The sequence below is a fragment of the Schistocerca cancellata genome, unplaced genomic scaffold (genome assembly GCF_023864275.1).
Source record: "Schistocerca cancellata isolate TAMUIC-IGC-003103 unplaced genomic scaffold, iqSchCanc2.1 HiC_scaffold_1141, whole genome shotgun sequence".
Classification (NCBI taxonomy): Eukaryota; Metazoa; Arthropoda; class Insecta; order Orthoptera; family Acrididae; genus Schistocerca; species Schistocerca cancellata.
The window spans coordinates 1,777,359-1,791,950 of NW_026047140.1; positions in this window are offsets into that span (position 1 = coordinate 1,777,359).

Below are 14,592 nucleotides of genomic sequence, written 5' to 3' on the forward strand. Positions count from 1 at the left end.
TGAGCGGCGGGTTGCTCTGGTCGACACGTGGTGCTCTGGTTTGTTGTTTGGTGCCCTTTGTCCGGTGGGTGGTCCGTGTGTCTCGGTATCTGGTCGTGGTCGTGCTGCCCGTTTGTCGGCGTTGCCTGTGGCTTCGGCGACCTTTACACCCAAAGTGTGGCGCCCGAAGGTGAACCAACGTAATCCGACCTCGGCGCTTAAGCTCTAAGCCTAAGCTGAGCGAACCGAACCGAACCTAACCTAACCTGTAGCGTAGCGTTAGCGTGAGGTGAGGTCAGCCTCAGCGCCAAGTAAGCTAAGCTGTCCGGCCGTGAGGTGGGTGGGTGGGTAGGTAGGTAGGTAGGTAGGTGCGGCCACCCGACGGCTGACGTGTTTGAATGCTTAACCTAAGTTTGAGGCTTAACCTAACCCAAGTGGCCTTAACCTAACCTAACCTAACCTAACCTAACCTAACCTAACCTCTGACGCCCGACGTGTGTTTGAATGCTTAACCTAAGTTTGACGCTTAACCTAACACCGACCCTTAACCTAACCCAAGTGCCCCTAACCTAACCTTAACCGTAACGTAACGTAACGTAACGTAACCTAACCTCTGGCGCCTGACGTGTGTTTTGAATGCTTAACCTAACCCAAGTGCCCTTAACCTAACCCACGTCCACCGAACCCAACCGAGACGTGTGAACCTAATGTCTAACTCGTCACGCGTGATGTTGGTTGTCGTGTGTGCTGACGGCAGATTGGGTTGGTCTGTAGTTGCGGATTTCGGTTTGCCTCGGGCGAGGGGTTGGCTCGTAAGCGGCGAGGGGCGCTCCGGCGGAGCATGTTGCTTTGCAGGCGGCGCCCGTTGTTGCGGCGGGCACAATTGAAATTGTTGGGAAACGAACGAAAGGGCTGTGAATGTTGGCGGGCGAGAGGAGGAGGACGTGGCCCGACGGCTGCGGGCCGATCGGGAAACGGTGGGAGGGCGATGGGGCGGCGGAGGTGCGTTTGCACGGCCGTCATCGCCGCACGCCTCCGCTTGTGTGGCTGTGGCGCCGGCCGCGCTGGCCGGGCTGCCGCGGCGACGGTGTGGGGCTTTTGCCGAAGGTTTGGCCATTGTGGCGGGTCGTCGGCTGGGGCTGTGGGGGCGGCATTTGGGCGTGGGCGGCGATTCTCGGCGGGCCGACCCAGGCTGTAGCGCGCGGCGGCTGCAGTTTGGCCGTGGTTTGCGGCGCTGCCGTGGCGACTGGTTGGCGACTGTGGTGTGGCTGTGCGTAGCCCCATCCTCGGTGGTTTGAAAGGCGCGGGTGGTTGTGGCGCAGGTGTGGGGCTGCTCCGCACAGGCTGTCGGACGTTGGGCGGTAGCAAGCGCGGGAGGCGCGGCGCGGCGGCGCGCAGAGTGGCGGCCGCTCTCTCGGCCGTCCGCGCCCGCCCGCGACACTGGCTGGGCCTGTGGCGCGAGGCGGCTATTCCTCTGCTGTGCGCTCCGCTCGCTGCGTGTCTCCTCTCGCTCTCGCTGCTCGCTGTGTTGTGTGTTAACGCGCGTCGTCGAAATGGCAGATCAGGCGGCTACGAACGAGACTGCTGCGGCACCCGCCGCCACCGGCACTACGAAGAAGGCAAAGTCTGCGTCGTCTGCGAAGAAGCCGCGCGCCAAGCCTGCGCACCCGCGCACCTCTGAGATGGTGACGGCCGCCATCAAGAGTCTGAAGGAGCGCGGCGGATCGTCGCTGCAGGCGATCAAGAAGTACATTGCCGCGCACTACAAGCTGGACGCGGAGAAGCTGGCGCCGTTTATCAAGAAGTACCTCAAGTCGGCCGTGGTGGCGGGCGAGCTGGTGCAGACGAAGGGGAAGGGCGCGTCCGGCTCTTTCAAGCTTGCCGGCGCCGGCGGCGGGGCGGCTGAGGGCGGCAAGGCTCGTGCTGGCGGTGCCAAGAAGAAGCGCGCCGCTCCGGCCAGCAAGGAGAAGAAGGGCGCCCGTGCGGCCGGCGCAAAGAAGGCTGGTGGCGTGAAGGCGGCGACTGGTCGGAAGGCGGGCGCCGCCAAGAAGGCGTCTGCGGCGTCGGCCGCTCCCGCCGGTGCGAAGAAGGCGGCTGCTGCCAAGCCGGCCAAGGCCAAGTCGCCGTCGAAGGCGAAGAAGGCCGCCAAGGTTCCGACGAAGAAGCCGAAGGCGCCGCGCCCGAAGAAGGCGACGACGCCGTCTAAGGCGAAGGCGTCGCCCAAGAAGAAGAAGTAGAGGAGAAGAAGAAAGGAAGGGTTGGCGGATGACTCCGTCGTCCCCACCCCCCGTCCCCGTCCCCGTCGTCTAGTGGCGCGCAAGAGACGCGCGGCCCAAAACGGCCCTTCTCAGGGCCATCAAAGCACGTCGGGAAGGGTTTGATTGTCGTGTTTGTGTTGCGGTGTGGTTGTGTCGTCTGGCGTTTCTGTATGCCCGTGTGTGGATACTGTTTGCGTGCCGTGGTGGTTGGATTGCGGGGGGGTCGGTGGCGGGTGCGGGCGGCGGTAGCGGTTGATTGTCGCCGTTTCTTTGGTCGCGGCCGGCCGACGGTTGTTGGTTTGTGTCATGTTGTTTGAATACTTTGGTTTGCCTGCCTGCCTTCTTCTTCTCGGACGTGTCTTGTCTTGTGTGTGTTGTTGCAACGGGGGCGGGGGACGCTGAGATGTGGAAAGGGTCGGTGGCGTTGGACTTGCCTGGCGTTTTGTTTGTTTTTCTTTTCTTTTCTTTTCGAAACGAAGCGGCGGCCGGCCGTGTGGTTGACGGCGTCGGCCGATGGGTATTGTGCGCTTTGAGCGCCGCGCCGGGGAGGGATGATGTTGATTGTTGCGCGCGCCAGCAAGCTGGCAGAGAGAGCGGCTGTGGCGGACGGACGGGAAGTGGAAGTGGTGTGTTTTGTCTTTCGTTCTGTGGTTGTGGGGCGAGAGGCGACCGACAAAGTTTGCTCGCGACGGAGTGATGTTAGTGGCCCTTAAAAGGGCCGTTTTGTTTGTTGCGTGCGTGGGCGGTGCCCAGCGGCTGGCGCGGTGTTTAGGCGCGCTCGCCGCGGATGCGGCGCGCGAGCTGGATGTCCTTGGGCATGATGGTGACGCGCTTGGCGTGGATTGCGCACAGGTTGGTGTCTTCGAAGAGGCCGACGAGGTAGGCCTCGCTGGCCTCCTGCAGGGCCATGACCGCGGAGCTCTGGAAGCGCAGGTCGGTCTTGAAGTCCTGGGCGATCTCGCGCACTAGGCGCTGGAATGGCAGCTTGCGGATGAGCAGCTCTGTGCTCTTCTGGTAGCGCCTGATTTCTCGCAGGGCGACGGTGCCCGGCCTGTAGCGGTGGGGCTTCTTGACGCCGCCGGTGGCGGGCGCGCTCTTCCTCGCCGCCTTGGTGGCGAGCTGTTTGCGCGGCGCCTTTCCGCCGGTGGACTTGCGGGCCGTTTGCTTTGTGCGGGCCATAGCGGTAGCGGTAGCGGAGCGGCGTGGAGGCGAGGTGCTGCGTCGGGTGCTGCCTTGACGACACGGGCGCGCGCCAGCCGCAGTCGCAGTCGCAGTCGCAGTCGCACGTGACTGAGGGTTGAACCCTCTGCCGGGGTCGAAGTTCTAGCGCGTGTTGCGCTTCGCCTTCTTGCATGGTGTGGTGAGGATGAGTGATGACTTGGCAGTGGTGGCTGGTACTTGACAGTTGTGCTGGTTATTTTTTTTTTTTTTTTTTTTTTTTTTATATATATATATATAAATAAAAGAAAGATGAAAGGATAGTGAGAGGGACAGTGAGAGAAGTGGAAAACGAAAGGCCTAAGTGACTGGCCGGTGGGTGTGGCGTCAATGGTAATGGCCTCGCACAATTTGCGTGATGGAACCGTCGCTGTTTAAACAAATCCTGCCATGGCTAACTGTTCTTCAAGAGGGATCTTCTTCCTGCCAGACCGGTACTCTTCCTTGGCCCATACGTCGATGATATCGACTAAATCGTCCCATTGAGACTGCGTGAAAATGGGATGTGAGTTGATAGCGGCCAGTTCTTTCCTCGTGAGCGCTTCAAATAACGCGTCGCGGTATTTATACGTCCGAAGGTTGAGCGGTCGATGGGGGAGGGGAGGGACGGGCTGGTCTGGCGGCGTGAAGGGATATGGCTGGTCGGAATATTGGTAGGACCCGTGCTTCAGAGCCGCGGCGACGTCCTTAAGGATGACCTGGACGTTGATCGCGTCGGGGAATGGGAGGCTAACCCTCCTCTTCTGCCTTGACTTCCCGGCTGGCGTGTAGTCGGGAGGGGCGCGCGCCAGCCACCGTGGTGCGCTTATATGCCCTCGGTTGCGCGTGGTGGGGGGAGGGCGGGCCAGAGTCTATATAGGGGGGCTGGCGCGTGCGCCGGGCGCAGACCGTAGCCGACTCGCTAGCGCCGGGTGAGGAGCCAGCCGCTGCAGCAGACGTTTTGCTTGCCTTGAGCTTTTTTGAGGATTTAGAAGAGATGACTGGCCGCGGCAAGGGAGGAAAGGGGCTCGGCAAGGGTGGCGCCAAGCGGCACCGCAAGGTGTTGCGCGACAACATCCAGGGCATCACGAAGCCCGCGATCCGCCGCCTGGCTCGCAGGGGCGGCGTGAAGCGCATCTCTGGTCTGATCTACGAGGAGACCCGCGGAGTGCTGAAGGTGTTCCTGGAGAACGTGATCCGCGACGCGGTGACGTACACTGAGCACGCCAAGCGCAAGACTGTGACGGCCATGGACGTGGTGTACGCCCTGAAGAGGCAGGGGCGCACCCTGTACGGTTTCGGCGGTTAGGCGCGTCGCAGCCGGTGTGCTGTGCCGCGTTGGCCTTCCCGCGGCCGTGGGAGAGACGAAAACGGCCCTTTTCAGGGCCACCACACTGTTCGGAAATTGAAAAGTGCGAAAGAGTCTGTGTTGTTGCTGCGTGTGTGCGCTGTGTTGCCTGCCTGCCTTCTTTCTTTCATTCTTCATTTCGTTTGCGTTTGACTGACGTGACGTGACTGGGAGAAAGGAAAGGAAGCGGGTCTTGTGGCTGTGTGTGTGTGCGAGAGAGGGCGTTGTGTGTTTGTTTTGTTTATCGATCGATGGAGACGCCGGGCTGTGTGTTGTTGTTGTGCGAGAGGCGGTGAATATTTGCGTGGTTTTGGCTGTGTGTTTGCGGCGGCGTTGGAGTTGCCGAGGCAAGGCGGCCGGATCAGCTGTTTCGTTTGTATGGGGCGCGCGGGAGTGGAGGGCGGTGTGTCCGACACGCTCCTTTAACAGTGGTGATTATTGCTGTCGTTGTCGTTGTCGTTTGGAAGGCGACTGTGCGTGCGTGGAGGTGCTAGAGGCAAACGAAACAAAACAAGAGAAATGTGTGTGTGTGTGTGTGTGTGTTGGGCCACACGGGCTGTGGACGACAAGATGGCGGCGGCTCTTCTTGTTCTTCTCTCTTTCCTTTAGTCCTCTACCGTTAGAGGGGGAGTTGGAGGAGGTTATTGTCGCCTGTGGACATTAGCTCCTCTTTTCTGTGTGTTGTTCTTATCTTTGGTAGTGTGCTTTCTCGGACGTTGCTGTTTGTTGAGAGTGATTATGTGTTCCGTTTGTGCTACTGCTGGCGTAGCGAGTCGGGTCTTGCACATCTGTCCCTGTGGTGTTCATATTGCCCAAGGGTCAAGACGTAATAGTCATTTTCTGAATTCCGCGCGGTCGCGTAGAACGCTTCTGCCAGGGCGCGGAATCGTGTTGTGAGTGGTTCTAGGCAGGTCTGCCGCGGGGACGTGTAAGGCCCGTCGTAGAGCGCTCTGCTTTGGACCCTTCTGTAGGCGATGCATCGTCGATCTGGCTGCATAGCCCCATACAGGGCGCGCATATTCCAGTATCGCTACCCCTGTTGCGGGGTCGAGGGAACAGGGGTACAGGATCTGCATCCTGGCGCGAGCGTTTGTGCCAAGTTCCCCTATGTGACACTTCGATGTCAGGCGTGACACCGAGGTACCTCGCAGAATATCTCCCCCTGCAATCGTAGCAGTTGGTATGGTCTTGTTGCCGGCGGCGGCGGCTGTGGAAGTGACGTTAAAGTAAAGTAAAGCGCGGCGAGGACGACTGAAATTTTGCTTTGGACGTAGGTTTGTGTGGTGGCCCTGAAAAGGGCCGATTGTTGTGAGCCGGCAAAGCGCGTTGCGTGCAGGGGAGCACGCAGCGCTGCTGGGCGGCGGGTCCGCGTGCCGATTGCCTGGGCCTCTCTGTTTAGGCCTTCTTCTCGGTCTTCTTTGGCAGCAGGACGGCCTGGATGTTGGGCAGGACACCACCCTGTGCGATGGTGACGCCCGACAGGAGCTTGTTGAGCTCCTCGTCGTTGCGGATGGCAAGCTGCAGGTGGCGCGGGATGATGCGCGTCTTCTTGTTGTCGCGGGCCGCGTTTCCGGCCAGCTCGAGCACCTCAGCCGCGAGGTACTCCATGACGGCGGCGAGGTAGACGGGCGCCCCGGCGCCGACGCGCTCGGCGTAGTTTCCCTTGCGCAGGAGGCGGTGGATTCTGCCGACCGGGAACTGGAGCCCGGCCCTGCTGGAGCGGGACTTTGACTTGCCCTTGACTTTGCCTCCCTTTCCGCGTCCGGACATGGCGATGGGCTGTGGTGTAAAAGCGAGACGAGACGAAGGACGGTGCGAGCCGCAGCGAGTCGAGCAGCGGAGTGGCGGCGCCGCCAGGGGTGGGGGTCCTTTATGCTCTCGGGTGCGGCGGCCGGTTGCGCTCGCGGCCCATTGGTCGGCGGCCGCAACGGGGCGAGCTGGTAAAGGTGCGGCGGCGGGGCGCGCTGGGTGCCACCATTGTCAAAGGGCAAAATGCAGGTGAAATCTATAAAGTAAATAGGCTTCTCTACACCACTTGCACTATAGAGTCTTTCAGGAGGAAGGAAGGGCCACAACAGTGCTACCGGTGCCAGAGGTTTCACCATGGCAGCCGAAACTGCAGGTTGGACCCGCGCTGTGTAAAGTGCGCAGGCCCACACCTTACCTCCCTGTGCAAAAAGCCTAGGGAAGCAGACCCAACATGTGTTCACTGCGAGGGTAAACACCCTGCTAGTTACAAAAAATGCCCCACGTGGATAGCTGTCACGCAATCCATGCAGAACAAACCAAAAGCGGAAGCTGGAAAACCAAATCCAGCCCCTGCTAACAATCCCAGGAATTTCCCCATATTAAACTCGCGCGGACGCGCTCAGCAACAAGGTCAGGCGGCGACTGCCGCGAGGCAGCCTGCTGCTACCCCCTCCACCACAGCCGCCGCCCCCCACTCCCTCGCCGCAGCGGCGAGGCACACACTGCCGGCCGCCGGCCGCGCGCAGTCGGCCTGGAACCTCCCGCCAGGCAACTCAGCTGCAGCTGACGACACACTGACCCAACTGCAAGGCCTAGCCAGCGTGCTGGGTTCCTTCAACATACCCAAAGTAATCAGCACCATCAAATCAACGGTGGAGCAAGTTCAAGCAGTCCCAGACAAGCTGTCAAAGCTGTTAATAATAGCATCATCTATCTTGTCTTTCTTTGATGGACCGTAATCAAAGAAGATCACTCTTCATAATAAACTGGAATGCCAATGGCATTTCGAATCAGAAGCATACGCTGGAGCACTTTCTCGATGACAATGGTGTCGATATAGCGCTCATATCAGAGACGCACCTGCGCCCAGAACAGACCTTAGCTATAAGAAATTTCAGTATGTATAGGAATGATAGAGTAAACCGCCCTGGAGGAGGCACACTAGTATTAGTTAAAAATAGGTTAGCCCATAGGTTAGTAGACTTGCCCCAACTCGAGAGAGTCGAGGCAAGTGCAGTTGAAATCAAAACAGAACAAGGCCTCGTAATACTAGTTGCAGTCTATCACCCGCCTGGTAGGAACATCCCCACTAACGACATAGATTTACTATTAAACTTAGGCCCCAAAGTCATACTCGGTGGAGACTTGAATGCCAAAAACCGTGCCTGGGGTTGTAGGGTCAGCAACGCCTGCGGTAGGGCACTGCACAACTATATCCTAAACCATAATGAGGTCAGTATCGTCGCCCCCGACGAACCGACCCATTTCCACACAAACGAAACTGTCCGTCCGGACATTTTGGATATATTTGTGACTAAAAACTTCCAATGGGCACTCAACCCAGTAGTGTTCAATGACCTCGACTCTGACCACAACGCCGTAGGCTTAGAGCTAGCCGGTGCCAGACACAAAGGAGCAGACAAGGCCTACTACACGTACGAAACCGACTGGAACGAATACAGGACTCTCGTTGACCTTCACACCACAGAAACTCCTACGCTCAACAACCGAAGGGACATAGAAAATGCCGTGGAGCACTTTACCGACATTTTAAAAGTCTGTAGCAGGCAAACAACCACTAGGACTAGACACCTGAACAGGCGCCAAGACCTGCCAGAGGAAATACAAGAGCTGCTACGCACTAAACGCCGCTTCAGGAAACGATGGCAGGCCTACAGAGACCCCATCGACAGGCGCATAGCGAGCAGCCTAGCTCAGGAAGTGAGGGTCCACCTGCAAGAGTACAGAAGTGCACGCTGGGAGCAGACACTTCAGGAAACACAAGACAACCCACAGAAATTTTGGCGAATTGTAAAATCGCGTAAGGAGACGTCTAAATCCATTAAACCGCTCCACGGCGAAAATGGACTCGTCTACGATCCTCCCGAAAAAGCTGAAGCTATGGCCAACTCGCTAGAGCTTCAGTTTCGCGAGAACATAATCGATGACGAAGACGCTGACGAGCACGAGGAGACAGTTATTCGTACAGTCCCAGGTATCCTGAGAAGACGCCCTGACACCGTATTTGAGCCTGTGTCCTACCAAACAGTCTGCTCGACCATAAACGGGATCGGCAACTCCAAATCCCCAGGCCCCGACGGCATAAAGCCACTACAGCTTAAACACCTCCCCAACTCAGCTTTCCTTTTCCTAACCAACATCCTCAACGCCTGCCTGCAACACAACCACTTCCCATCGGCATGGAAGATAGCCAAAGTGATCACACTTCCTAAACCTGACAAAAATCCTCTCTTTCCCCAGAACTACAGACCCATATCCCTCCTATGCATACTAGGCAAAGTCCTGGAGCAACTAATCCTAAAACCACTCCAAAACTTCCTCACCGAAAGGAACATCACCATCCCTGAACAGTTTGGTTTTCGTGCCGGTCACAGCACCATCTCCCAAGCCACCCGCGTGGTCGAGCAGATCTGCAAGGCTGGGGCAAACAGGCACAGCACGGGGGCAGTCTTCTTAGACATTGAAAAGGCCTTTGACCGCGTCTGGCACGACGGCCTAATCTACAAGCTCCACCAGTATGACTGTCCCCAGCATCTGCTGAAGATCCTCCATTCGTTTTTAAGCAACAGAAAATTCTTTGTTAATATAGATAGATTTAAGAGTAGCATTAAGACCATCGAAGCAGGAGTGCCCCAAGGTTCTGTTCTGGGACCTATCCTGTATAGTATATACACCAATGACATACCGAAGCGGGACAGCACCCATCTAGCCCTCTTTGCAGATGACACAGCTATATATGCCAGCCACCCGAACCCCAATTACATCGTCATGAACATACAAAGGCACCTTGACCAGATAACGCAATGGTGCAACTTCTGGAAAATAAAATTAAATCCAAGCAAGTGCAATTCAATTATGTTCACAACCAGGAGGAGGCCACCAAACCGTCAACTCTCCATTGATGGAAGGGACCTCCCCTGGCGCGACACAGTTAAGTACCTTGGTTTAAAAATAGACAAAAAACTGTTATGGAATGCACACATAACCGACGCATGTAATCGGGGTTCGGCTAGGCTGTACCAGCTATACCCATTGCTCAAGGGCAATGGACTGACCACCAAAGTCAAGCTAAAAATTTGGAAGATGGTGGTCCTTCCTGCTATTCTATATGGCTGTGAGGTCTGGGGCATGGCTGCAGACACTCACCTGAGAAAAATCCAAATAGTACAAAATAAGGCCCTTAGGATAATAACAGACGCTCCCTGGTTCGTACCAAACACACTCATACACATAGACACGAACACACCCACAATCACCACAGTCATCCAACAACGAACACAATCTTTCTACACAAAAGCAGAACACTCACCACACGATACCATCACTAGCTTGGGCGCTGACCCACTACATGTTACATACAAACATCCAAAGAATACACTAACCAGACACTTCAGGTACTAGACACACAAAAAAACACTAAACAAAGAAAACAATAAAACTCTACAAAACATGTTAAAATTTCAACAAAGACATGCAACAGGAAACCCAAGTTGAGACAGAAGGCATTAAGGCAAAAGCCACAGGACCTTTGAAACTACATGGGCAAATGCCCAGACATGAGCGACTCCGCTGGGTGCCAGTGCCAGTGCGGCCACTGATTCCGAGGTGGGACTGCGAAGCGGACGGACGTGCGTTTACCTGTGCTCCGCGCCGCTATTGTGCTCCAGCCCTGGAATTTCCCACCGCGTGCTCTCGCCGCCTTTGTCCAGAGCTCGCCTCGTTGCTCGGCTCTCGTGTGCTTGGTCGCCGTTTTGCGTGCTCGCGCTATAGCGGCGTGCTCTGCCGTGTCGTTAGGGCTAGCGGGTCGCGCTGTGTTCTGGTTCTCCGGACTTGGTCGAGTGTGTGTTTCTCAGGAAAAGCAAAACTGTCGATTCTAGAAAAGCAAAAGTCGTGCTGCACACTCGCGACCGGGGACGGAATTCTGGACCACTTGAGCGCTCGTTCTGACATGGGATAGATCGAGAAGAAGGAAGTACATCGCGCCGCGGGTAGGCGTATTAATCAGCGATATTGTTCGAGAATTTCTGTGCCATAGGTGCTAGGGAAGCTGCAGTCCAGGGACCCGCCGAGCCACATAGTCAAACAGACTGACTGTGAGGCCCTTGGTGGTATCCCGCGCCTGCCAGGTGTAGGGAAAGGTCACTGGCACGGAAATTGTCGAAATATAGGACAAACTCTGTAAACCGTTTCATTTCACGGTTGCCCCACTATGGGGCACCCACAAGATCGACATCCAAGCAGCGACTCACACAGTGTGGACCCGACATCTATCACGACTTCATCATCATCTCTTGCTCCATCAATGGACCACCCACCCCCATCACCATCTTCAGTCACTAGCTCGGACTCTGACAATCTTGTCATTGCCACCGACAGTGACGCCAGCTCTATCTCATCACAGGGCGAGGGACGTCTGCGGCGAAGCGGGAGGCTGCTTCAAAAACAGGAAAAATCTGGGCAGCCCCTGCAACCCGCTATTGCGGAAGAAAATCAACTGCACACGCCACCTGCCTCAGCAAAAGAAAATCCAAAACATGTCGAAACAGCTGAACAGGTAAATCCTGTACTGCCACAACAATGCCAGGGCACAGAAATCGAAATCACGAAATCTGACCGCCCCCATAAACCAACAACAGATACTAGTGCAAACGCAGAAAGCGCAGCACCAACACCAAATGTCACCCAGAGGACGCCAGAGGGCGGAAACAGGGGACAGGAGAAAACAGGCCCAGTAGCCCCCCAGGCGCAAGGTGGCCCCACCCAAAATAGAAACCAAAGAACCAACAGAGGCCGAAGGGTTCCCCCTATCACCGTGTTCGAGACAAAAGGGTACACGACCTTGATAGGGCAAATCCAGGGAAAACTAACGGGCGCCCTCAGTACCACATACAAGGGTGATAGCATCGTATACCAGGCTACCAACCCAGACGATTTTCAATACCTCAAGCAAGAATTCAGGAAGCGCAATCTAGAATTCTTCACGTACAACGACGACCCGAAGAGTACACTGAAGGTCGTCGTTAAAAGACTGACGCTCTACTGGACCCCAGAGGATGTCAAGAACGCACTCGCCGAGAAGGGCTTTCCGGTGCAAGACGTATTCCAAATGTCTAAACCACAGACAGAAATCGATGACGCTGGAAACATAGTATCAGCGCCAAGAAGAAAAACGGCCAATTTTCAGGTCAACCTATTGAACACAGCGGAGGCTAGAAAAATATTCAAAGTAGAGAGACTACTTCATATGAAGGTTACCATAGAATTATACCAAAAACCTAGTGGGCCCACACAATGCTATCTATGCCAGAGATTTAGACATGGGGCAAACCAATGCGAACTCGCCCCCAGATGCGTTAAATGTGCAGGACCGCATCTTTCTGGTGCCTGCACAAAGAAAAGGGAGGAACCGGCCATATGTGCCAACTGTAGGGGCAACCATCCAGCCTCCTTCAGGGGCTGCCCAGAAAGACTGAAGATCGTCCAGGCGTGGGAGCGCCAGCGAGCATCAGCTCCCACAAGGCAGGAACCACTTCCCAGAATGCCACTGAGAAACCCCAACCCCCCTCCAGCTCCCCCCGTGGAAGCAGTAAGCCCCCCACCATCCCCGACACCTGCCAGAGCAGAAACCACAAGCCCTCCAAACCCTGCCCAACCCCAACAGGGTACACAACCACCTGCTCCACAACATCAACCACGCCACGTAGAAAGCCCTACTGGCAACAGGACTTTAGCCGAGGTTGTAAAAACTGGGCGCACTCCTCCCCCCCCAAATACCACTAAACCAAAGCCGCAACGATCCCCCCTCAAGGCAACTCTGCCTATTAAAAGAACCTCACCCCCACAGGTTGTCTCTACCCCACAACACATACCCCTCCCCTCCCCAACCCAACCTGAAACAGAGAAGGCAGAGACAACACCACTGCCCTCAACATCAAAAGCCACAAATGTACAACCACCAAGAGCCATACCAGCTCAAGCCATACCCGCCGAATCCGTCCAAGCCACAACTCCACCAGCAGATACCAACAACACTATTGACATCGTCAGTGGCCAGACCACTGCACAGGAACGTTCCGTTCAGGTCCAACAGGAACAGCCACTACAGTTGCTCTCTAAGATTTGGGCGTTAATAAAGTCCCTCATTTCACCAGCCTTCCTAGAAGGCATAACCCAGCTATGCACCAAAATAGCAGCAGCCCCTGACCTCATCTCTACAATCTCAATACTTGCCACCAACATCCTACCACTGCTCTCCAATGGCAAATGAAGCTGAGAGGCAGCATATCACCATCGCCATCTGGAATGCAGATGGCATCTATCACGACAGGTATGAGCTTGAGATGTTCTTGGATGATCATGGAATAGATGTAGCTCTCCTCAGTGAGACACATCTAACGCCAGACGACACCTTTCACGTCCGAAACTACCAACTAATTAGGACGGACCGTCCTAACAGACAAGGTGGCGGTACAGGTATCCTGATAAAACGGCGCATATGCCATCGTCAGGTACCTGTGCCAAGACTCATTAACACAGAGGCAACAGCGGTGGAAGTTGTTCTCAACAACCGCCCCACACATCTGGTGGCAGTATACCATCCGCCAAGCACGACACTATTTCCTCACGACCTGGACGGTCTTCTGAATGGCAGTCAGAACACAATAGTAGGAGGGGACCTGAACGCCAAGCACAGGGCATGGGGTTGCCGCTCCACGAACACCAGTGGAAACCGGTTATTAAGATACCTCGATAACCATCCGGCAGTGCGGGTCGTCTCTCCAGACGAGCCCACTCACTTCCCGTATGATTCGAGGTGTCGACCGGACATTCTGGACATATTTCTGTTAAAAAATATCAATCTGGCAACCACCACAGAAGTTGTCAACAGTCTAAACTCTGATCACAGCCCCGTGGTACTCAGATTTGAGGGAGATCAGGAAGTACCCACCAACAGAACACACACAACGGTGTACACTGACTGGGAAAGGTACAAGCGACTGGTCGCCTTTCACATCCCAGACCATGCGCCAGACATGCCAACCCATGTGGAAATTGACCATGCAGTTGAGGAATTTACCAACATTATCAAGGCATGTGGAAAGGCTGCCACCACCAAAATCACACATAACTATGGGCGATCCAACCTGCCCCCAGAACTAGCACAATTAATCTCAGATAAAAACCGCACGCGCAAACGATGGCAGACCTACCGGGACCCCCAGGATAGGAGACGTATGAATCAAATGGCCCATGAAATTCAGACCAGACTGAAACTCCTGAGGTGTTCCAGGTGGGAACAAAGTCTCCAGGCAGCTGAGAGAAATCCTGAAAAGTTCTGGGGGATAATAAAAGCTAGGCGGCAACCCCACAAAGCCAACAGACCCCTACACGGGCAGAACGGCTTGGTGTACACGCCAGAGGACAAAGCGACTGCCATGTCAAACACCCTCGAGCTCCAATTCCAGGAGAATGTCATAGAGGACGACGAGGACGAAGTAGATGCCCTGGAACAGCGGGTAGAACGACACCTCCATCGTAGACTTCGCGCCAGGTCCGACTCGACCTTCGAACTGACCAGCGAGCGTGTAGTTGCAGCTATCATCAGGCGAATCGGCACTGCAAAAGCCCCTGGTCCTGACAACATCAAACCATCCTTCCTTAAGGCCCTCCCCGATCCTGCAATCTCCCATCTCACTGCCATCCTAAATAACTGTCTTACAGCACAATATTTCCCTTCAACCTGGAAGGTTGCTAAAGTAATTTCAATCCCTAAACCAAATAAAGATCACCTATTCCCTCAAAACTATCGACCAATCTCCC